Source organism: Lissotriton helveticus, chromosome 10 (genome assembly GCF_964261635.1).
Source record: "Lissotriton helveticus chromosome 10, aLisHel1.1, whole genome shotgun sequence".
NCBI lineage: Eukaryota > Metazoa > Chordata > Amphibia > Caudata > Salamandridae > Lissotriton > Lissotriton helveticus.
In genome coordinates this window covers 402,453,907-402,480,860 of record NC_136071.1, presented here as the reverse complement: position 1 = coordinate 402,480,860, position 26,954 = coordinate 402,453,907, and positions in this window count along the sequence as shown.

Below are 26,954 nucleotides of genomic sequence, written 5' to 3'. Positions count from 1 at the left end.
CTGAGTAAGCAAAACTCTGTAAAAATGACAATTTTGGTAACTGTGAGGGTTTAAAAAGTGGTTATTCAACATGAGGCCCGATCCAAATGATATTTTGAATCATTTTTGGTAGAGTCCATAAAATCAATTTTATGATGAAAAACTATGACCCCGGACCAGTCGAATGTACAAAAAAAAAATAATTTAACCAAAAAAAAAATGATGAAATTTTAACATTTAATCTTTTGACTTTAAATTACTGTTGGATGTGAATTATTACTTTTTCAACTAAAATAAGTGTGTTTTAAGTGACTTCTGTGCCTGAAATTGGTCAAAAGTGAAGCTTCTGAGTAAGCAAAACTCTGTAGAAATGACAATTTTGGTAACTGTGAAGGTTTAAAAAGTGGTTATTCAACATGAGGCCCGATCCAAATGACATTTTGAATCATTTTTGGTAGAGTCCATAAAATCAATTTTATGATGAAAAACGATGACCCCTGACCAGTCGAACATACAACAATAAAAAAATAAAAAAATTGAAAAAAAGATGATAATTTTTTTTTTTTTTAAATGTAACAAAATTAAATAAAAAAAAAATGATGACATTTTAACATTTAATCTTTTGACTTTAAATTACTGTTGGATGTGAATTATTACTTTTTCAACTAAAATAAGTGTGTTTAAAGTGATTTCTGTGCCTGAAATTGGTCAAAAGTGAAGCTTCTGAGTAAGCAAAACTCTGTAAAAATGACAATTTTGGTAACTGTGAGGGTTTAAAAAGTGGTTATTCAACATGAGGCCCGATCCAAATGACATTTTGAATCATTTTTGGTAGAGTCCATAAAATCAATTTTATGATGAAAAACTATGACCCCGGACCAGTCGAATGTACAAAAAAAAAAAAAAAATTTAACAAAAAAAAAAAAATATATTTAAATTAAAAAATAAATGATGACATTTTAACATTTAATCTTTTGAATTTAAATTACTGTTGGATGTGAATTATTACTTTTTCAACTAAAATAAGTGTGTTTAAAGTGATTTCTGTGCCTGAAATTGGTCAAAAGTGAAGCTTCTGAATAAGCAAAACTCTGTAAAAATGACAATTTTGGTAACTGTGAGGGTTTAAAAAGTGGTTATTCAACATGAGGCCCGATCCAAATGACATTTTGAATCATTTTTGGTAGAGTCCATAAAATCAATTTTATGATGAAAAAGGATGACCCCGGACCAGTCGAACATACAACAATAAAAAATAAATTTGAAAAAAAGATGATAAAAAATTTTTTTACAAAAATTTAACAAAATTAAAAGAAAAAAAAATGAAGACATTTTAACATTTAATCTTTTGACTTTAAATTACTGTTGGATGTGAATTATTACTTTTTCAACTAAAATAAGTGTGTTTAAAGTGATTTCTGTGCCTGAAATTGGTCAAAAGTGAAGCTTCTGAGTAAGCAAAACTCTGTAAAAATGACAATTTTGGTAACTGTGAGGGTTTAAAAAGTGGTTATTCAACATGAGGCCCGATCCAATGACATTTTGAATCATTTTTGGTAGAGTCCATAAAATCAATTTTATGATGAAAAACGATGACCCCGGACCAGTCGAACATACAACAATAAAAAAAGATAATAAATAAAATGATTAAAAAAATAATTAAAACAAATGTAACAAAATTTACAAAAAAAAAAAAAAAAAAAATGATGACATTTTTACATTTAATCGTTTGACTTTAAATTACTGTTGGATGTGAATTATTAATTTTTCAACTCAAATAAGTGTGTTTAAAGTGATTTCTGTGCCTGAAATTGGTCAAAAGTGAAGCTTCTGAGTAAGCAAAACTCTGTAAAAATGACAATTTTGGTAACTGTGAGGGTTTAAAAAGTGGTTATTCAACATGAGGCCCGATCCAAATGACATTTTGAATCATTTTTGGTAGAGTCCATAAAATCAATTTTATGATGAAAAACTATGACCCCGGACCAGTCGAATGTACAAAAAAAAAATAATTTAACCAAAAAAAAAAAAAATTAAATAAAAAAAAAAATGATGAAATTTTAACATTTAATCTTTTGACTTTAAATTACTGTTGGATGTGAAATATTACTTTTTCAACTAAAATAAGTGTGTTTAAAGTGACTTCTGTGCCTGAAATTTGTCAAAAGTGAAGCTTCTGAGTAAGCAAAACTCTGTAGAAATGACAATTTTGGTAACTGTGAGGGTTTAAAAAGTAGTTATTCAACATGAGGCCCGATCCAAATGACATTTTGAATCATTTTTGGTAGAGTCCATAAAATCAATTTTATGATGAAAAACGATGACCCCTGACCAGTCGAACATACAAAAATAAAAAAATAAAAAATTTGAAAAAAAGATGATAATTTTTTTTTTTTTAAATGTAACAAAATTAAATTAAAAAAAAATGATGACATTTTAACATTTAATCTTTTGACTTTAAATTACTGTTGGATGTGAATTATTACTTTTTCAACTAAAATAAGTGTGTTTAAAGTGATTTCTGTGCCTGAAATTGGTCAAAAGTGAAGCTTCTGAGTAAGCAAAACTCTGTAAAAATGACAATTTTGGTAACTGTGAGGGTTTAAAAAGTGGTTATTCAACATGAGGCCCGATCCAAATGACATTTTGAATCATTTTTGGTAGAGTCCATAAAATCAATTTTATGATGAAAAACTATGACCCTGGACCAGTCGAATGTACAAAAAAAAAAACAAAATTTAACAAAAAAAAAAAATTTAAATTAAAAAAAAATGACATTTTAACATTTCATCTTTTGACTTTAAATTACTGTTGGATGTGAATTATTACTTTTTCAACTAAAATAAGTGTGTTTAAAGTGATTTCTGTGCCTGAAATTGGTCAAAAGTGAAGCTTCTGAGTAAGCAAAACTCTGTAAAAATGACAATTTTGGTAACTGTGAGGGTTTAAAAAGTGGTTATTCAACATGAGGCCCGATCCAAATGATATTTTGAATCATTTTTGGTAGAGTCCATAAAATCAATTTTATGATGAAAAACTATGACCCCGGACCAGTCGAATGTACAAAAAAAAAAAAAATTCACAAAAAAAAAAAAAAATTAAATAAAAAAAAAAATGATGAAATTTTAACATTTAATCTTTTGACTTTAAATTACTGTTGGATGTGAATTATTACTTTTTCAACTAAAATAAGTGTGTTTAAAGTGACTTCTGTGCCTGAAATTGGTCAAAAGTGAAGCTTCTGAGTAAGCAAAACTCTGTAGAAATGACAATTTTGGTAACTGTGAGGGTTTAAAAAGTGGTTATTCAACATGAGGCCCGATCCAAATGACATTTTGAATCATTTTTGGTAGAGTCCATAAAATCAATTTTATGATGAAAAACGATGACCCCCTGACCAGTCGAACATACAACAATAAAAAAATAAAAAATGTAAAAAAAAGATGATAAATTATTATTTTTTTTTAATTTAACAAAATTAAATAAAAAAAATGATGACATTTTAACATTTAATCTTTTGACTTTAAATTACTGTTGGATGTGAATTATTACTTTTTCAACTAAAATGAGTGTGTTTAAAGTGATTTCTGTGCCTGAAATTGGTCAAAAGTGAAGCTTCTGAGTAAGCAAAACTCTGTAAAAATGACAATTTTGGTAACTGTGAGGGTTTAAAAAGTGGTTATTCAACATGAGGCCCGATCCAAATGACATTTTGAATCATTTTTGGTAGAGTCCATAAAATCAATTTTATGATGAAAAAGGATGACCCCGGACCAGTCGAACATACTACAATAAAAAAAAATGGAAAAAAAATGATAAAACATTTTTTTTTTTTATTTAACAAAATTTTAAAAAAAATTATGACATTTTTACATTTAATCTTTCGACTTTAAATTACTGTTGGATGTGAATTATTACTTTTTCAACTAAAATAAGTGTGTTTAAAGTGATTTCTGTGCCTGAAATTGGTCAAAAGTGAAGCTTCCGAGTAAGCAAAACTCTGTAAAAATGACAATTTTGGTAACTGTGAGGGTTTAAAAAGTGGTTATTTAACATGAGGCCCGATCCAAATGACAATTTGAATCATTTTTGGTACAGTCCATAAAAATAATTTTATGATGAAAAACTATGACCCCGGACCAGTCGAACGTACAAAAAAAAAATGTACAAAATTAAATAAAAAAAAATAAAAAAAATTAAATAAAAAGAAAATGATGAAATTTTAACATTCAATCTTTTGACTTTAAATTACTGTTGGGTGTGAATTATTGCTTTTTCAACTAAAATAAGTGTGTTTAAAGTGATTTCTGTGCCTGAAATTGGTAAAAAGTGAAGCTTCTGAGTAAGCAAAACTCTGTAAAAATGAAAATTTTGGTAACTTTGAGGGTTTAAAAAGTGGTTATTCAACATGAGGCCCGATCCAAATGACATTTTGAATCATTTTTGGTAGAGTCCATAAAATCAATTTTATTATGAAAAACGATGACCCCTGACCAGTCGAACATACAACAATAAAAAAAAATTGAAAAAAAGATGATAAAAAAAATTAAAAAATAATTTAACAAAATTAAAAGAAAAAAAAAATGAAGACATTTTAACATTTAATCTTTTGACTTTAAATCACTGTTGGATGTGAATTATTACTTTTTCAACTAATATAAGTGTGTTTAAAGTGATTTCTGTGCCTGAAATTGGTCAAAAGTGAAGCTACTGAGTAAGCAAAACTCTGTAAAAATGACAATTTTGGTAACTGTGAGGGTTTAAAAAGTGGTTATTCAACATGAGGCCCGATCCAAATGACATTTTGAATCATTTTTGGTAGAGTCCATAAAATCAATTTTATGATGAAAAACGATGACCCCGGACCAGTCGAACATACAACAATAAAAAAGATAATAAATAAAATGATAAAAAAAAAGAATTAAAAAAAATTAAAAAAAAAAAAAAAAAAAAAAACATTAAATAAAAAAAATGATGAAATTTTAACATTTAATCTTTTGACTTTAAATTACTGTTGGATGTGAATTATTACTTTTTCAACTAAAATAAGTGTGTTTAAAGTGATTTCTGTGCCTGAAATTGGTCAAAAGTGAAGTTTCTGAGTAAGCAAAACTCTGTAAAAATGACAATTTTGGTAACTGTGAGGGTTTAAAAAGTGGTTATTCAACATGAGGCCCGATCCAAATGACATTTTGAATAATTTTTGGTAGAGTCCATAAAATCAATTTTATGATGAAAAACAATGACCCCTGACCAGTCGAACATACAACAATAAAAAACATAAAAAAATTGAAAAAAAGATGATAATTTTTTTTTTTTTAATTTTGTTAAATTAAAAAAAAAAATGATGACATTTTAACATTTAATCTTTTGACTTTAAATTACTGTTGGATGTGAATTATTACTTTTTCAACTAAAATAAGTGTGTTTAAAGTGATTTCTGTGCCTGAAATTGGTCAAAAGTGAAGCTTCTGAGTAAGCAAAACTCTGTAAAAATGACAATTTTGGTAACTGTGAGGGTTTAAAAAGTGGTTATTCAACATGAGGCCCGATCCAAATGATATTTTGAATCATTTTTGGTAGAGTCCATAAAATCAATTTTATGATGAAAAACTATGACCCCGGACCAGTCGAATGTACAAAAAAAAATAATTTAACCAAAAAAAAATGATGAAATTTTAACATTTAATCTTTTGACTTTAAATTACTGTTGGATGTGAATTATTACTTTTTCAACTAAAATAAGTGTGTTTTAAGTGACTTCTGTGCCTGAAATTGGTCAAAAGTGAAGCTTCTGAGTAAGCAAAACTCTGTAGAAATGACAATTTTGGTAACTGTGAGGGTTTAAAAAGTGGTTATTCAACATGAGGCCCGATCCAAATGACATTTTGAATCATTTTTGGTAGAGTCCATAAAATCAATTTTATGATGAAAAACGATGACCCCTGACCAGTCGAACATACAACAATAAAAAAATAAAAAATTTGAAAAAAAGATGATAATTTTTTTTTTTTTTAATGTAACAAAATTAAATAAAAAAAAAATGATGACATTTTTACATTTAATCTTTTGACTTTAAATTACTGTTGGATGTGAATTATTACTTTTTCAACTAAAATAAGTGTGTTTAAAGTGATTTCTGTGCCTGAAATTGGTCAAAAGTGAAGCTTCCGAGTAAGCAAAACTCTGTAAAAATGACAATTTTGGTAACTGTGAGGGTTTAAAAAGTGGTTATTTAACATGAGGCCCGATCCAAATGACAATTTGAATCATTTTTGGTACAGTCCATAAAATCAATTTTATGATGAAAAACTATGACCCCGGACCAGTCGAACGTACAAAAAAAAAATATTTTACAAAATTAAATAAAAAAAAATAAAAAAATTAAATAAAAAGAAAATGATGAAATTTTAACATTCAATCTTTTGACTTTAAATTACTGTTGGATGTGAATTATTGCTTTTTCAACTAAAATAAGTGTGTTTAAAGTGATTTCTGTGCCTGAAATTGGTAAAAAGTGAAGCTTCTGAGTAAGCAAAACTCTGTAAAAATGACAATTTTGGTAACTTTGAGGGTTTAAAAAGTGGTTATTCAACATGAGGCCCGATCCAAATGACATTTTGAATCATTTTTGTTAGAGTCCATAAAATCAATTTTATGATGAAAAACGATGACCCCGGACCAGTCGAACATACAACAATAAAAAAGATAATAAATAAAATGATTAAAAAAAGAATAAAAAAAAATAAAAAAAAAAAAAAAAAAAATTAAATAAAAAAAATGACGAAATTTTAACATTTAATCTTTTGACTTTAAATTACTGTTGGATGTGAATTATTACTTTTTCAACTAAAATAAGTGTGTTTAAAGTGATTTCTGTGCCTGAAATTGGTCAAAAGTGAAGTTTCTGAGTAAGCAAAACTCTGTAAAAATGACAATTTTGGTAACTGTGAGGGTTTAAAAAGTGGTTATTCAACATGAGGCCCGATCCAAATGACATTTTGAATAATTTTTGGTAGAGTCCATAAAATCAATTTTATGATGAAAAACAATGACCCCTGACCAGTCGAACATACAACAATAAAAAAATAAAAAAATTGAAAAAAAGATGATAATTTTTATTTTTTTTATTTTGTTAAATTAAAAAAAAAAAATGATGACATTTTAACATTTAATCTTTTGACTTTAAATTACTGTTGGATGTGAATTATTACTTTTTCAACTAAAATAAGTGTGTTTAAAGTGATTTCTGTGCCTGAAATTGGTCAAAAGTGAAGCTTCTGAGTAAGCAAAACTCTGTAAAAATGACAATTTTGGTAACTGTGAGGGTTTAAAAAGTGGTTATTCAACATGAGGCCCGATCCAAATGATATTTTGAATCATTTTTGGTAGAGTCCATAAAATCAATTTTATGATGAAAAACTATGACCCCGGACCAGTCGAATGTACAAAAAAAAAATAATTTAACCAAAAAAAAAATGATGAAATTTTAACATTTAATCTTTTGACTTTAAATTACTGTTGGATGTGAATTATTACTTTTTCAACTAAAATAAGTGTGTTTTAAGTGACTTCTGTGCCTGAAATTGGTCAAAAGTGAAGCTTCTGAGTAAGCAAAACTCTGTAGAAATGACAATTTTGGTAACTGTGAAGGTTTAAAAAGTGGTTATTCAACATGAGGCCCGATCCAAATGACATTTTGAATCATTTTTGGTAGAGTCCATAAAATCAATTTTATGATGAAAAACGATGACCCCTGACCAGTCGAACATACAACAATAAAAAAATAAAAAAATTGAAAAAAAGATGATAATTTTTTTTTTTTTTAAATGTAACAAAATTAAATAAAAAAAAAATGATGACATTTTAACATTTAATCTTTTGACTTTAAATTACTGTTGGATGTGAATTATTACTTTTTCAACTAAAATAAGTGTGTTTAAAGTGATTTCTGTGCCTGAAATTGGTCAAAAGTGAAGCTTCTGAGTAAGCAAAACTCTGTAAAAATGACAATTTTGGTAACTGTGAGGGTTTAAAAAGTGGTTATTCAACATGAGGCCCGATCCAAATGACATTTTGAATCATTTTTGGTAGAGTCCATAAAATCAATTTTATGATGAAAAACTATGACCCCGGACCAGTCGAATGTACAAAAAAAAAAAAAAAATTTAACAAAAAAAAAATATATATTTAAATTAAAAAATAAATGATGACATTTTAACATTTAATCTTTTGAATTTAAATTACTGTTGGATGTGAATTATTACTTTTTCAACTAAAATAAGTGTGTTTAAAGTGATTTCTGTGCCTGAAATTGGTCAAAAGTGAAGCTTCTGAATAAGCAAAACTCTGTAAAAATGACAATTTTGGTAACTGTGAGGGTTTAAAAAGTGGTTATTCAACATGAGGCCCGATCCAAATGACATTTTGAATCATTTTTGGTAGAGTCCATAAAATCAATTTTATGATGAAAAAGGATGACCCCGGACCAGTCGAACATACAACAATAAAAAATAAATTTGAAAAAAAGATGATAAAAATTTTTTTTACAAAAATTTAACAAAATTAAAAGAAAAAAAAATGAAGACATTTTAACATTTAATCTTTTGACTTTAAATTACTGTTGGATGTGAATTATTACTTTTTCAACTAAAATAAGTGTGTTTAAAGTGATTTCTGTGCCTGAAATTGGTCAAAAGTGAAGCTTCTGAGTAAGCAAAACTCTGTAAAAATGACAATTTTGGTAACTGTGAGGGTTTAAAAAGTGGTTATTCAACATGAGGCCCGATCCAATGACATTTTGAATCATTTTTGGTAGAGTCCATAAAATCAATTTTATGATGAAAAACGATGACCCCGGACCAGTCGAACATACAACAATAAAAAAAGATAATAAATAAAATGATTAAAAAAATAATTAAAACAAATGTAACAAAATTTACAAAAAAAAAAAAAAAAAAAAATGATGACATTTTTACATTTAATCGTTTGACTTTAAATTACTGTTGGATGTGAATTATTAATTTTTCAACTCAAATAAGTGTGTTGAAAGTGATTTCTGTGCCTGAAATTGGTCAAAAGTGAAGCTTCTGAGTAAGCAAAACTCTGTAAAAATGACAATTTTGGTAACTGTGAGGGTTTAAAAAGTGGTTATTCAACATGAGGCCCGATCCAAATGACATTTTGAATCATTTTTGGTAGAGTCCATAAAATCAATTTTATGATGAAAAACTATGACCCCGGACCAGTCGAATGTACAAAAAAAAAATAATTTAACCAAAAAAAAAAAAAATTAAATAAAAAAAAAAATGATGAAATTTTAACATTTAATCTTTTGACTTTAAATTACTGTTGGATGTGAAATATTACTTTTTCAACTAAAATAAGTGTGTTTAAAGTGACTTCTGTGCCTGAAATTTGTCAAAAGTGAAGCTTCTGAGTAAGCAAAACTCTGTAGAAATGACAATTTTGGTAACTGTGAGGGTTTAAAAAGTAGTTATTCAACATGAGGCCCGATCCAAATGACATTTTGAATCATTTTTGGTAGAGTCCATAAAATCAATTTTATGATGAAAAACGATGACCCCTGACCAGTCGAACATACAAAAATAAAAAAATAAAAAATTTGAAAAAAAGATGATAATTTTTTTTTTTTAAATGTAACAAAATTAAATTAAAAAAAAATGATGACATTTTAACATTTAATCTTTTGACTTTAAATTACTGTTGGATGTGAATTATTACTTTTTCAACTAAAATAAGTGTGTTTAAAGTGATTTCTGTGCCTGAAATTGGTCAAAAGTGAAGCTTCTGAGTAAGCAAAACTCTGTAAAAATGACAATTTTGGTAACTGTGAGGGTTTAAAAAGTGGTTATTCAACATGAGGCCCGATCCAAATGACATTTTGAATCATTTTTGGTAGAGTCCATAAAATCAATTTTATGATGAAAAACTATGACCCCGGACCAGTCGAATGTACAAAAAAAAAAAAATTTAACAAAAAAAAATACATATATTTAAATTAAAAAATAAATGATGACATTTTAACATTTAATCTTTTGAATTTAAATTACTGTTGGATGTGAATTATTACTTTTTCAACTAAAATAAGTGTGTTTAAAGTGATTTATGTGCCTGAAATTGGTCAAAAGTGAAGCTTCTGAGTAAGCAAAACTCTGTAAAAATGACAATTTTGGTAACTGTGAGGGTTTAAAAAGTGGTTATTCAACATGAGGCCCGATCCAATGACATTTTGAATCATTTTTGGTAGAGTCCATAAAATCAATTTTATGATGAAAAACGATGACCCCGGACCAGTCGAACATACAACAATAAAAAAAGATAATAAATAAAATGATAAAAAAAATAATTAAAACAAATGTAACAAAATTTACAAAAAACAAAAAAAAACAAAATGATGACATTTTTACATTTAATCGTTTGACTTTAAATTACTGTTGGATGTGAATTATTAATTTTTCAACTCAAATAAGTGTGTTTAAAGTGATTTCTGTGCCTGAAATTGGTCAAAAGTGAAGCTTCTGAGTAAGCAAAACTCTGTAAAAATGACAATTTTGGTAACTGTGAGGGTTTAAAAAGTGGTTATTCAACATGAGGCCCGATCCAAATGACATTTTGAATCATTTTTGGTAGAGTCCATAAAATCAATTTTATGATGAAAAACTATGACCCCGGACCAGTCGAATGTACAAAAAAAAAATAATTTAACCAAAAAAAAAAAAAATTAAATAAAAAAAAAAATGATGAAATTTTAACATTTAATCTTTTGACTTTAAATTACTGTTGGATGTGAAATATTACTTTTTCAACTAAAATAAGTGTGTTTAAAGTGACTTCTGTGCCTGAAATTTGTCAAAAGTGAAGCTTCTGAGTAAGCAAAACTCTGTAGAAATGACAATTTTGGTAACTGTGAGGGTTTAAAAAGTAGTTATTCAACATGAGGCCCGATCCAAATGACATTTTGAATCATTTTTGGTAGAGTCCATAAAATCAATTTTATGATGAAAAACGATGACCCCTGACCAGTCGAACATACAAAAATAAAAAAATAAAAAATTTGAAAAAAAGATGATAATTTTTTTTTTTTAAATGTAACAAAATTAAATTAAAAAAAAATGATGACATTTTAACATTTAATCTTTTGAATTTAAATTACTGTTGGATGTGAATTATTACTTTTTCAACTAAAATAAGTGTGTTTAAAGTGATTTATGTGCCTGAAATTGGTCAAAAGTGAAGCTTCTGAGTAAGCAAAACTCTGTAAAAATGACAATTTTGGTAACTGTGAGGGTTTAAAAAGTGGTTATTCAACATGAGGCCCGATCCAATGACATTTTGAATCATTTTTGGTAGAGTCCATAAAATCAATTTTATGATGAAAAACGATGACCCCGGACCAGTCGAACATACAACAATAAAAAAAGATAATAAATAAAATGATAAAAAAAATAATTAAAACAAATGTAACAAAATTTACAAAAAACAAAAAAAAACAAAATGATGACATTTTTACATTTAATCGTTTGACTTTAAATTACTGTTGGATGTGAATTATTAATTTTTCAACTCAAATAAGTGTGTTTAAAGTGATTTCTGTGCCTGAAATTGGTCAAAAGTGAAGCTTCTGAGTAAGCAAAACTCTGTAAAAATGACAATTTTGGTAACTGTGAGGGTTTAAAAAGTGGTTATTCAACATGAGGCCCGATCCAAATGACATTTTGAATAATTTTTGGTAGAGTCCATAAAATCAATTTTATGATGAAAAACTATGACCCCGGACCAGTCGAATGTACAAAAAAAAATACAAAATTTAACAAAAAAAAAAAATTTAAATTAAAAAAAAATGACATTTTAACATTTCATCTTTTGACTTTAAATTACTGTTGGATGTGAATTATTACTTTTTCAACTAAAATAAGTGTGTTTAAAGTGATTTCTGTGCCTGAAATTGGTCAAAAGTGAAGCTTCTGAGTAAGCAAAACTCTGTAAAAATGACAATTTTGGTAACTGTGAGGGTTTAAAAAGTGGTTATTTAACATGAGGCCCGATCCAAATGACATTTTGAATCATTTTTGGTAGAGTCCATAAAATCAATTTTATGATGAAAAACTATGACCCCAGACCAGTCGAACGTACTAAAAAAAATAAAAAATGTAACAAAAAAAAACAAAAAAATTAAATAAAATTTAAATTAAAAAAAATGATGAAATTTTAACATTTAATCTTTTGACTTTAAATTACTGTTGGATGTGAATTATTACTTTTTCAACTAAAATAAGTGTGTTTAAAGTGATTTCTGTGCCTGAAATTGGTCAAAAGTGAAGCTTCTGAGTAAGCAAAACTGTAAAAATGACAATTTTGGTAACTGTGAGGGTTTTAAAAGTGGTTATTTAACATGAGGCCCGATCCAAATGACATTTTGAATCATTTTTGGTAGAGTCCATAAAATCAATTTTATGATGAAAAAGGATGACCCCAGACCAGTCGACCATACAACAATAAAAAAATAAAATTTGGAAAAAAAATGATAATTTTTTTTTTTTTTTATTTAACCAAATTTAAAAAAAAAGATTACATTTTAACATTTAATCTTTTGACTTTAAATTACTGTTGGATGTGAATTATTACTTTTTCAACTGAAATAAGTGTGTTTAAAGTGACTTCTGTGCCTGAAATTGGTCAAAAGTGAAGCTTCTGAGTAAGCAAAACTCTGTAAAAATGACAATTTTGGTGACTGTGAGGGTATAAAAAGTGGTTATTCAACATGAGGCCCGATCCAAATGACATTTTGAATCATTTTTGGTAGAGTCCATAAAATCAATTTTATGATGAAAAAGGATGACCCCAGACCAGTCAACCATACAACAATAAAAAAAAAAAATGGAAAAAAAATGATAATTATTTTTTTTTTTTAATTTAACCAAATTTAAAAAAAAAAAAAAATGATTATATTTTAACATTTAATCTTTTGACTTTAAATTACTGTTGGATGTGAATTATTACTTTTTCAACTAAAGTAAGTGTGTTTAAAGTGATTTCTGTCCCTGAAATTGGTCAAAAGTGAAGCTTCCGAGTAAGCAAAACTCTGTAAAAATGACAATTTTGGTAACTGTGAGGGTTAAAAAGTGGTTATTCAACATGAGGTCCCATCCAAATGACATTTTGAATCATTTTTGGTAGAGTCCATAAAATCAATTTTATGATGAAAAACTATGACCCCGGACCAGTCGAATGTACAAAAAAAAAAAAAAAAAATTAACAAAAAAATACATAAAAATTTTACAAAAAAAAAATGATGAAATTTTAACATTTAATCTTTTGACTTTAAATTACTGTTGGATGTGAATTATTACTTTTTCAACTAAAATAAGTGTGTTTAAAGTGACTTCTGTGCCTGAAATTGGTCAAAAGTGAAGCTTCTGAGTAAGCAAAACTCTGTAGAAATGACAATTTTGGTAACTGTGAGGGTTTAAAAAGTGGTTATTCAACATGAGGCCCGATCCAAATGACATTTTGAATTATTTTTGGTAGAGTCCATAAAATCAATTTTATGATGAAAAAGGATGACCCCGGACCAGTCGAACATACAACAATAAAAAAAAATTTGAAAAAAAATGATAAAACATTTTTTTTTTTAAATTTAACAACATTTAAAAAAAAATGATGACATTTTTACATTTAATCTTTTGACTTTAAATTACTGTTGGATGTGAATTATTACTTTTTCAACTAAAATAAGTGTGTTTAAAGTGATTTCTGTGCCTGGAATTGGTCAAAAGTGAAGCTTCCGAGTAAGCAAAACTCTGTAAAAATGACAATTTTGGTAACTGTGTGGGTTTAAAAAGTGGTTATTCAACATGAGGCCCGATCCAAATGACATTTTGAATCATTTTTGGTAGAGTCCATAAAATCAATTTTATGATGAAAAACTATGACCCCGGACCAGTCGAACGTACAAAAAAAAAAAAATTAACAAAATAAAAAATAAAAATAAAAATTTAAATAAAAAAACATTATGAAATTATAACATTTCATCTTTTGACTTTAAATTACTGTTGGATGTGAATTATTACTTTTTCAACTAAAATAAGTGTGTTTAAAGTGATTTCTGTGCCTGAAATTGGTCAAAAGTGAAGCTTCTGAGTGAGCAAAACTCTGTAAAAATGACAATTTTGGTAACTGTGAGGGTTTAAAAAGTGGTTATTCAACATGAGGCCCGATCCAAATGACATTTTGAATCATTTTTGGTAGAGTCCATAAAATCAATTTTATGATGAAAAACGATGACCCCGGACCAGTCGAACATACAATAAAAAAAAAATGAAAAAAAGATGATAAAACAAAAAAAGTTAAAAACAAAATTAAAAAAATTAAAAAAAAATAAAAAAAAATGATGAAATTTTAACATTTAATCTTTTGACTTTAAATTACTGTTGGATGTGAATTATTACTTTTTCAACTAAAATAAGTGTGTTTAAAGTGATTTCTGTGCCTGAAATTGGTCAAAAGTGAAGCTTCCGAGTAAGCAAAACTCTGTAAAAATGACAATTTTGGTAACTGTGAGGGTTAAAAAGTGGTTATTCAACATGAGGCCCCATCCAAATGACATTTTGAATCATTTTTGGTAGAGTCCATAAAATCAATTTTATGATGAAAAACTATGACCCCGGACCAGTCGAATGTACAAAAAAAAAAAAAAAAATTAACAAAAAAATAAATACAAATTTTACAAAAAAAAAATGATGAAATTTTAACATTTAATCTTTTGACTTTAAATTACTGTTGGATGTGAATTATTACTTTTTCAACTAAAATAAGTGTGTTTAAAGTGACTTCTGTGCCTGAAATTGGTCAAAAGTGAAGCTTCTGAGTAAGCAAAACTCTGTAGAAATGACAATTTTGGTAACTGTGAGGGTTTAAAAAGTGGTTATTCAACATGAGGCCCGATCCAAATGACATTTTGAATTATTTTTGGTAGAGTCCATAAAATCAATTTTATGATGAAAAAGGATGACCCCGGACCAGTCGAACATACAACAATAAAAAAAAATTTGAAAAAAAATGATAAAACATTTTTTTTTTTAAATTTAACAACATTTAAAAAAAAATGATGACATTTTTACATTTAATCTTTTGACTTTAAATTACTGTTGGATGTGAATTATTACTTTTTCAACTAAAATAAGTGTGTTTAAAGTGATTTCTGTGCCTGAAATTGGTCAAAAGTGAAGCTTCCGAGTAAGCAAAACTCTGTAAAAATGACAATTTTGGTAACTGTGAGGGTTTAAAAAGTGGTTATTCAACATGAGGCCCGATCCAAATGACATTTTGAATCATTTTTGGTAGAGTCCATAAAATCAATTTTATGATGAAAAACTATGACCCCGGACCAGTCGAACGTACAAAAAAAAAAAATTTAACAAAATAAAAAAAAACAAAAAAAAATTTAAATAAAAAAACATTATGAAATTATAACATTTCATCTTTTGACTTTAAATTACTGTTGGATGTGAATTATTACTTTTTCAACTAAAATAAGTGTGTTTAAAGTGATTTCTGTGCCTGAAATTGGTCAAAAGTGAAGCTTCTGAGTGAGCAAAACTCTGTAAAAATGACAATTTTGGTAACTGTGAGGGTTTAAAAAGTGGTTATTCAACATGAGGCCCGATCCAAATGACATTTTGAATCATTTTTGGTAGAGTCCATAAAATCAATTTTATGATGAAAAACGATGACCCCGGACCAGTCGAACATACAATAAAAAAAATATGAAAAAAAGATGATAAAACAAAAAAATTAAAAACAAAATTAACAAAATAAAAATAAAATAAAAAAAAATGATGAAATTTTAACATTTAATCTTTTGACTTTAAATTACTGTTGGATGTGAATTATTACTTTTTCAACTAAAATAAGTGTTTTTAAAGTGATTTCTGTGCCTGAAATTGGTCAAAAGTGAAGCTTCTGAGTAAGCAAAACTCTGTAAAAATGACAATTTTGGTAACTGTGAGGGTTTAAAAAGTGGTTATTCAACATGAGGCCCGATCCAAATAACATTTTGAATCATTTTTGGTAGAGTCCATAAAATCAATTTTATGATGAAAAAGGATGACCCCAGACCAGTCGACAATACAACAATAAAAAAAAAAAATGGAAAAAAAATGATAATTTTTTTTTTTTTTTTTAATTTAACCAAATAAAAAAAAAAAAAATGATTAAATTTTAACATTTAATCTTTTGACTTTAAATTACTGTTGGATGTGAATTATTACTTTTTCAACTAAAATAAGTGTGTTTAAAGTGACTTCTGTGCCTGAAATTGGTCAAAAGTGAAGCTTCTGAGTAAGCAAAACTCTGTAGAAATGACAATTTTGGTAACTGTGAGGGTTTAAAAAGTGGTTATTCAACATGAGGCCCGATCCAAATGACATTTTGAATCATTTTTGGTAGAGTCCATAAAATCAATTTTATGATGAAAAAGGATGACCCCGGACCAGTCGAACATACAACAATAAAAAATTAAAAAAAATGATAAAACATTTTTTTTTTTAAAAAACTCAACAAAATTTAAAAAAATGATGAAATTTTTACATTTAATCTTTTGACTTTAAATTACTGTTGGATGTGAATTATTACTTTTTCAACTAAAATAAGTGTGTTTAAAGTGATTTCTGTGCCTGAAATTGGTCAAAAGTGAAGCTTCCGAGTAAGCAAAACTCTGTAAAAATGACAATTTTGGTAACTGTGAGGGTTAAAAAGTGGTTATTCAACATGAGGCCCGATCCAAATGACATTTTGAATCATTTTTGGTAGAGTCCATAAAATCAATTTTATGATGAAAAACTATGACCCCGGACCAGTCGAATGTACAAAAAAAAAAAAAATTAACAAAAAAAAATAAAAAAAATTTAACAAAAAAAAAAAGGATGACATTTTAACATTATCAGCCTGATTCATCAATATCCTGTTTTGCGAGCCCCTAATAGCGAATCATAGCGATTCGCTATTAAGGACTCGCAAACCGGTATTCATGTAGGAATTGCTAAATAAATAGCGATTCCTACACATTCCTTATTTGCGAGTAGCAAATTGCTAATCGCAAATAAGGAAAAACTCCCCATTCATTCCTATGGGCCAAACGGCCCATAGGAATGAATGGGGAGTATTCCTTATTTGCGATTAGCAATTTGCTACTCGCAAATAAGATAGCGATTTGAAGGGTGCCAGGGGTGTCCAAAGGACACCCTGTAGCACCCCTTAAATGCACATTTGAACAGATGTTGCGCACACACATGTCCAAAGGACATGTGTGTGTGTAACATGCAAAAGAAAAAAATGCACTTAAGTGCTTTTTACACTATTTTCGCAATTTACCACCAAGTCAGACTTGGTGGTAAATTGAGACCAAATATTGCAATTTCGCAATTTCTAATTGGTTGATGAATTGCATTTAAGGAATCTCTATTAGAGATTCCTTAAATCCAATTCCTCGCAAATATGCGAATTCTTAAATAGCGATTTTTTCATTTGGGATGATGAATCCCAAATGCAAAAATTGCACTCGCAAAAGGCAAGATTCTGAGAATCTTGCCCTTTGCGAGTGCAATTTAGCTTGATGAATCAGGCTGTTAATCTTTTGACTTTAAATTACTGTTGGATGTGAATTATTACTTTTTCAACTAAAATAAGTGTGTTTAAAGTGACTTCTGTGCCTGAAATTGGTCAAAAGTGAAGCTTCTGAGTAAGCAAAACTCTGTAAAAATGACAATTTTGGTAACTGTGAGGGTATAAAAAGTGGTTATTCAACATGAGGCCCGATTCAAATGACATTTTGAATCATTTTTGGTAGAGTCCATAAAATCAATTTTATGATGAAAAAGGATGACCCCAGACCAGTCGACCATACAACAATAAAAAAAAAATAGGAAAAAAAATGATAATTTTTTTTTTTTTTAAATTTAACCAAATTTTAAAAAAAATGATTACATTTTAACATTTAATCTTTTGACTTTAAATTACTGTTGGATGTGAATTATTACTTTTTCAACTAAAATAAGTGTGTTTAAAGTGACTTCTGTGCCTGAAATTGGTCAAAAGTGAAGCTTCTGAGTAAGCAAAACTCTGTAGAAATGACAATTTTGGTAACTGTGAGGGTTTAAAAAGTGGTTATTCAACATGAGGCCCGATCCAAATGACATTTTGAATCATTTTTGGTAGAGTCCATAAAATCAATTTTATGATGAAAAACTATGACCCCGGACCAGTCAAACGTACAAAAAAAAAAATTAACAAAATAAAAAAAAAAAAGAACATTTAAATAAAAAAAATTATGAAATGTTAACATTTAATCTTTTGACTTTAAATTACTGTTGGATGTGAATTATTACTTTTTCAACTAAAATAAGTGTGTTTAAAGTGATTTCTGTGCCTGAAATTGGTCAAAAGTGAAGCTTCTGAGTAAGCAAAACTCTGTAAAAATGGCAATTTTGGTAACTGTGAGGGTTTAAAAAGTGGTTATTCAACATGAGGCCCGATCCAAATGACATTTTGAATCATTTTTGGTAAAGTCCATAAAATCAATTTTATGATGAAAAACGATGACCCCGGACCAGTCGAACATACAATAAAAAGAAAAAATGAAAAAAAGATGATAAAACAAAAAAATTAAAAAAAAAATTAACAAAATAAAAAAAAAATGATGAAATTTTAACATTTAATCTTTTGACTTTAAATTACTGTTGGATGGGAATTATTACTTTTTCAACTAAAATAAGTGTTTTTAAAGTGATTTCTCTGCCTGAAATTGGTCAAAAGTGAAGCTTCTGAGTAAGCAAAACTCTGTAAAAATGACAATTTTGGTAACTGTGAGGGTTTAAAAAGTGGTTATTCAACATGAGGCCCGATCCAAATAACATTTTGAATCATTTTTGGTAGAGTCCATAAAATCAATTTTATGATGATAAAGGATGACCCCAGACCAGTCGACAATACAACAATAAAAAAAAAAAATGGAAAAAAAATGATAATTTTTTTTTTTTTTATTTAACCAAATTAAAAAAAAAAAAAAATGATTAAATTTTAACATTTAATCTTTTGACTTTAAATTACTGTTGGATGTGAATTATTACTTTTTCAACTAAAATAAGTGTGTTTAAAGTGACTTCTGTGCCTGAAATTGGTCAAAAGTGAAGCTTCTGAGTAAGCAAAACTCTGTAGAAATGACAATTTTGGTAACTGTGAGGGTTTAAAAAGTGGTTATTCAACATGAGGCCCGATCCAAATGACATTTTGAATCATTTTTGGTAGAGTCCATAAAATCAATTTTATGATGAAAAAGGATGACCCCGGACCAGTCGAACATACAACAATAAAAAATTAAAAAAAATGATAAAACATTTTTTTTTTTTAAAAACTCAACAAAATTTAAAAAAATGATGAAATTTTTACATTTAATCTTTTGACTTTAAATTACTGTTGGATGTGAATTATTACTTTTTCAACTAAAATAAGTGTGTTTAAAGTGATTTCTGTGCCTGAAATTGGTCAAAAGTGAAGCTTCCGAGTAAGCAAAACTCTGTAAAAATGACAATTTTGGTAACTGTGAGGGTTAAAAAGTGGTTATTCAACATGAGGCCCGATCCAAATGACATTTTGAATCATTTTTGGTAGAGTCCATAAAATCAATTTTATGATGAAAAACTATGACCCCGGACCAGTCGAATGTACAAAAAAAAAAAAATTAACAAAAAAAAAAAAAAAAATTTAACAAAAAAAAAAATGATGACATTTTAACATTATCAGCCTGATTCATCAATATCCTGTTTTGCGAGCCCCTAATAGCGAATCATAGCGATTCGCTATTAAGGACTCGCAAAACGGTATTCATGTAGGAATTGCTAAATAAATAGCGATTCCTACACATTCCTTATTTGCGAGTAGCAAATTGCTAATCGCAAATAAGGAAAAACTCCCCATTCATTCCTATGGGCCAAACGGCCCATAGGAATGAATGGGGAGTATTCCTTATTTGCGATTAGCAATTTGCTACTCGCAAATAAGATAGCGATTTGAAGGGTGCCAGGGGTGTCCAAAGGACACCCTGTAGCACCCCTTAAATGCACATTTGAACAGATGTTGCGCACACACATGTCCAAAGGACATGTGTGTGTGTAACATGCAAAAGAAAAAAATGCACTTAAGTGCTTTTTACACTATTTTCGCAATTTACCACCAAGTCAGACTTGGTGGTAAATTGAGACCAAATATTGCAATTTCGCAATTTCTAATTGGTTGATGAATTGCATTTAAGGAATCTCTATTAGAGATTCCTTAAATCCAATTCCTCGCAAATATGCGAATTCTTAAATAGCGATTTTTTCATTTGGGATGATGAATCCCAAATGCAAAAATTGCACTCGCAAAAGGCAAGATTCTGAGAATCTTGCCCTTTGCGAGTGCAATTTAGCTTGATGAATCAGGCTGTTAATCTTTTGACTTTAAATTACTGTTGGATGTGAATTATTACTTTTTCAACTAAAATAAGTGTGTTTAAAGTGACTTCTGTGCCTGAAATTGGTCAAAAGTGAAGCTTCTGAGTAAGCAAAACTCTGTAAAAATGACAATTTTGGTAACTGTGAGGGTATAAAAAGTGGTTATTCAACATGAGGCCCGATTCAAATGACATTTTGAATCATTTTTGGTAGAGTCCATAAAATCAATTTTATGATGAAAAAGGATGACCCCAGACCAGTCGACCATACAACAATAAAAAAAAAATAGGAAAAAAAATGATAATTTTTTTTTTTTTTTAATTTAACCAAATTTTAAAAAAAATGATTACATTTTAACATTTAATCTTTTGACTTTAAATTACTGTTGGATGTGAATTATTACTTTTTCAACTAAAATAAGTGTGTTTAAAGTGACTTCTGTGCCTGAAATTGGTCAAAAGTGAAGCTTCTGAGTAAGCAAAACTCTGTAGAAATGACAATTTTGGTAACTGTGAGGGTTTAAAAAGTGGTTATTCAACATGAGGCCCGATCCAAATGACATTTTGAATCATTTTTGGTAGAGTCCATAAAATCAATTTTATGATGAAAAACTATGACCCCGGACCAGTCAAACGTACAAAAAAAAAATTAACAAAATAAAAAAAAAAAAGAACATTTAAATAAAAAAAATTATGAAATGTTAACATTTAATCTTTTGACTTTAAATTACTGTTGGATGTGAATTATTACTTTTTCAACTAAAATAAGTGTGTTTAAAGTGATTTCTGTGCCTGAAATTGGTCAAAAGTGAAGCTTCTGAGTAAGCAAAACTCTGTAAAAATGGCAATTTTGGTAACTGTGAGGGTTTAAAAAGTGGTTATTCAACATGAGGCCCGATCCAAATGACATTTTGAATCATTTTTGGTAAAGTCCATAAAATCAATTTTATGATGAAAAACGATGACCCCGGACCAGTCGAACATACAATAAAAAGAAAAAATGAAAAAAAGATGATAAAACAAAAAAATTAAAAAAAAATTAACAAAATAAAAAAAAATGATGAAATTTTAACATTTAATCTTTTGACTTTAAATTACTGTTGGATGGGAATTATTACTTTTTCAACTAAAATAAGTGTTTTTAAAGTGATTTCTCTGCCTGAAATTGGTCAAAAGTGAAGCTTCTGAGTAAGCAAACTCTGTAAAAATGACAATTTTGGTAACTGTGAGGGTTTTAAAAGTGGTTATTTAACATGAGGCCCGATCCAAATGACATTTTGAATCATTTTTGGGAGAGTCCATAAAATCAATTTTATGATGAAAAACTATGACCCCGGACCAGTCGAACATACAAAAAAAAAAGAATTTAACAAAATTAAAAAAAAATAATAATAATTTCAATAAAAAAATGATGAAATTTTAACATTTAATCTTTTGACTTTAAATTACTGTTGGATGTGAATTATTACTTTTTCAACTAAAATAAGTGTGTTTAAAGTGATTTCTGTGCCTGAAATTGGTCAAAAGTGAAGCTTCTGAGTAAGCAAAACTCTCTAAAAATTAAAATTTTGGTAACTGTGAGGGTTTAAAAAGTGGTTATTCAACATGAGGCCCGATCCAAATGACATTTTGAATCATTTTTGGTAGAGTCCATAAAATCAATTTTATGATGAAAAACGATGACCCCTGACCAGTCGAACATACAACAATAAAAAAAATTTGAAAAAAAGATGATAACATTTTTTTTTTAAATTTAACAAAATTAAAAAAAAAAAAAAATGATGAAATTTTAACATTTAATCTTTTGACTTTAAATTACTGTTGGATGTGAATTATTACTTTTTCAACTAAAATAAGTGTGTTTAAAGTGATTTCTGTGCCTGAAATTGGTCAAAAGTGAAGCTTCTGAGTAAGCAAAACTCTGTAAAAATGACAATTTTGGTAACTGTGAGGGTTTAAAAAGTGGTTATTCAACATGAGGCCCGATCCAAATGACATTTTGAATCATTTTTGGTAGAGTCCATAAAATCAATTTTATGATGAAAAACTATGACCCCGGACCAGTCGAATGTACAAAAAAAAAAAATTTTAACTAAAAAAAAAAAAAAAAAAATTTAACAAAAAAAAAATGATGACATTTTAACATTATCAGCCTGATTCATCAATATCCTGTTTTGCGAGCCCCTAATAGCGAATCATAGCGATTCGCTATTAAGGACTCGCAAAACGGTATTCATGTAGGAATTGCTAAATAAATAGCGATTCCTACACATTCCTTATTTGCGAGTAGCAAATTGCTAATCGCAAATAAGGAAAAACTCCCCATTCATTCCTATGGGCCAAAAGGCCCATAGGAATGAATGGGGAGTATTCCTTATTTGCGATTAGCAATTTGCTACTCGCAAATAAGATAGCGATTTGAAGGGTGCCAGGGGTGTCCAAAGGACACCCTGTAGCACCCCTTAAATGCACATTTGAACAGATGTTGTGCACACACATGTCCAAAGGACATGTGTGTGTGTAACATGCAAAAGAAAAAAATGCACTTAAGTGCTTTTTACACTATTTTCGCAATTTACCACCAAGTCAGACTTGGTGGTAAATTGAGACCAAATATTGCAATTTCGCAATTTCTAATTGGTTGATGAATTGCATTTAAGGAATCTCTATTAGAGATTCCTTAAATCCAATTCCTCGCAAATATGCGAATTCTTAAATAGCGATTTTTGCATTTGGGATGATGAATCCCAAATGCAAAAATTGCACTCGCAAAAGGCAAGATTCTGAGAATCTTGCCCTTTGCGAGTGCAATTTAGCTTGATGAATCAGGCTGTTAATCTTTTGACTTTAAATTACTGTTGGATGTGAATTATTACTTTTTCAACTAAAATAAGTGTGTTTAAAGTGACTTCTGTGCCTGAAATTGGTCAAAAGTGAAGCTTCTGAGTAAGCAAAACTCTGTAAAAATGACAATTTTGGTAACTGTGAGGGTATAAAAAGTGGTTATTCAACATGAGGCCCGATTCAAATGACATTTTGAATCATTTTTGGTAGAGTCCATAAAATCAATTTTATGATGAAAAAGGATGACCCCAGACCAGTCGACCATACAACAATAAAAAAAAATAGGAAAAAAAAATGATAATTTTTTTAAATTTAACCAAATTTAAAAAAAAATGATTACATTTTAACATTTAATCTTTTGACTTTAAATTACTGTTGGATGTGAATTATTACTTTTTCAACTAAAATAAGTGTGTTTAAAGTGACTTCTGTGCCTGAAATTGGTCAAAAGTGAAGCTTCTGAGTAAGCAAAACTCTGTAGAAATGACAATTTTGGTAACTGTGAGGGTTTAAAAAGTGGTTATTCAACATGAGGCCCGATCCAAATGACATTTTGAATCATTTTTGGTAGAGTCCATAAAATCAATTTTATGATGAAAAACTATGACCCCTGACCAGTCAAACGTACAAAAAAAAAATTAACAAAAAAAAAAAAAAAAAGAACATTTAAATAAAAAAAATTATGAAATGTTAACATTTAATCTTTTGACTTTAAATTACTGTTGGATGTGAATTATTACTTTTTCAACTAAAATAAGTGTTTTTAAAGTGATTTCTCTGCCTGAAATTGGTCAAAAGTGAAGCTTCTGAGTAAGCAAACTCTGTAAAAATGACAATTTTGGTAACTGTGAGGGTTTTAAAAGTGGTTATTTAACATGAGGCCCGATCCAAATGACATTTTGAATCATTTTTGGTAGAGTCCATAAAATCAATTTTATGATGAAAAACTATGACCCCGGACCAGTCGAACGTACAAAAAAAAAATTAACTAAATTAAATTAAAAAATTAAAAAATTAAATAAAAATAAAATGATGAAATTTTAACATTCAATCTTTTGACTTTAAATTACTGTTGGATGTGAATTATTACTTTTTCAACTAAAATAAGTGTGTTTAAAGTGATTTCTGTGCCTGAAATTGGTAAAAAGTGAAGCTTCTGAGTAAGCAAAACTCTGTAAAAATGACAATTTTGGTAACTGTGAGGGTTTAAAAAGTGGTTATTCAACATGAGGCCCGATCCAAATGACATTTTGAATCATTTTTGGTAGAGTCCATAAAATCAATTTTATGATGAAAAACGATGACCCCTGACCAGTCGAACATACAACAATAAAAAAATTAAAAAATTGAAAAAAAGATGATAACATTTTTTTTTTAATTTAACAAAATAAAAAAAGTTAAAAAAATGATGACATTTTTACATTTAATCTTTTGACTTTAAATTACTGTTGGATGTGAATTATTACTTTTTCAACTAAAATAAGTGTGTTTAAAGTGATTTCTGTGCCTGAAATTGGTCAAAAGTGAAGCTTCCGAGTAAGCAAAACTCTGTAAAAATGACAATTTTGGTAACTGTGAGGGTTTAAAAAGTGGTTATTCAACATGAGGCCCGATCCAAATGACATTTTGAATCATTTTTGGTAGAGTCCATAAAATCAATTTTATGATGAAAAAGGATGACCCCGGACCAGTCGAACATACAATAAAAAAAAATTGAAAAAAAATGATAAAACATTTTTTTTTTTAAATTTAACAAAATTCAAAAAAAAAAATGATGAAATTTTTACATTTAATCTTTTGACTTTAAATTACTGTTGGATGTGAATTATTACTTTTTCAACTAAAATTAGTGTGTTTAAAGTGATTTCTGTGCCTGAAATTGGTCAAAAGTGAAGCTTCCGAGTAAGCAAAACTCTGTAAAAATGACAATTTTGGTAACTGTGAGGGTTTAAAAAGTGGTTATTTAACATGAGGCCCGATCCAAATGACATTTTGAATCATTTTTGGTACAGTCCATAAAATCAATTTTATGATGAAAAACGATGACCCCTGACCAGTCGAACATACAACAATAAAAAAATAAAAAATTTGAAAAAAAGATGATAACATTTTTTTTTTTAATTTAACAAAATAAACAAATTTAAAAAATGATGACATTTTTACATTTAATCTTTTGACTTTAAATTACTGTTGGATGTGAATTATTACTTTTTCAACTAAAATAAGTGTGTTTAAAGTGATTTCTGTGCCTGAAATTGGTCAAAAGTGAAGCTTCCGAGTAAGCAAAACTCTGTAAAAATGACAATTTTGGTAACTGTGAGAGTTTAAAAAGTGGTTATTCAACATGAGGCCCGATCCAAATGACATTTTGAATAATTTTTGGTAGAGTCCATAAAATCAATTTTATGATGAAAAACGATGACCCCGGACCAGTCGAACATACAATAAAAAAAAAAAAATTTAACAAAAAAAAAAAAAAAAAAAATTCAATAAAAAAAAAATGATGAAATTTTAACATTTAATCTTTTGACTTTAAATTACTGTTGGATGTGAATTATTACTTTTTCAACTAAAATAGGTGTGTTTAAAGTGACTTCTGTGCCTGAAATTGGTCAAAAGTGAAGCTTCTGAGTAAGCAAAACTCTGTAGAAATTACAATTTTTAGTAACTGTGAGGGTTTAAAAAGTGGTTATTCAACATGAGGCCCGATCCAAATGACATTTTGAATCATTTTTGGTAGAGTCCATAAAATCAATTTTATGATGAAAAAGGATGACCCCAGACCAGTCGAACATACAACAATAAAAAAAAAATTGAAAAAAAATGATAAAACATTTTTTTTTTAAATTTAACAAAATAAAAAAAAAAATGATGAAATTTTTACATTTAATCTTTTGACTTTAAATTACTGTTGGATGTGAATTATTACTTTTTCAACTAAAATAAGTGTGTTTAAAGTGATTTCTGTGCCTGAAATGGGTCAAAAGTGAAGCTTCTGAGTAAGCAAAACTCTGTAAAAATGGCAATTTTGGTAACTGTGAGGGTTTAAAAAGTGGTTATTCAACATGAGGCCCGATCCAAATGACATTTTGAATCATTTTTGGTAGAGTCCATAAAATCAATTTTATGATGAAAAACGATGACCCCGGACCAGTCGAACATACAATAAAAAGAAAAAATGAAAAAAAAATGATAAAACAAAAAAATTAAAAAAAAATTAACAAAATAAAACAAAAATGATGAAATTTTAACATTTAATCTTTTGACTTTAAATTACTGTTGGATGTGAATTATTACTTTTTCAACTAAAATAAGTGTTTTTAAAGTGATTTCTCTGCCTGAAATTGGTCAAAAGTGAAGCTTCTGAGTAAGCAAACTCTGTAAAAATGACAATTTTGGTAACTGTGAGGGTTTTAAAAGTGGTTATTTAACATGAGGCCCGATCCAAATGACATTTTGAATCATTTTTGGTAGAGTCCATAAAATCCATTTTATGATGAAAAACTATGACCCCGGACCAGTCGAACGTACAAAAAAAAAAAATTAACAAAATTAAATTAAAAAATTAAAAAATTAAATAAAAATAAAATGATGAAATTTTAACATTCAATCTTTTGACTTT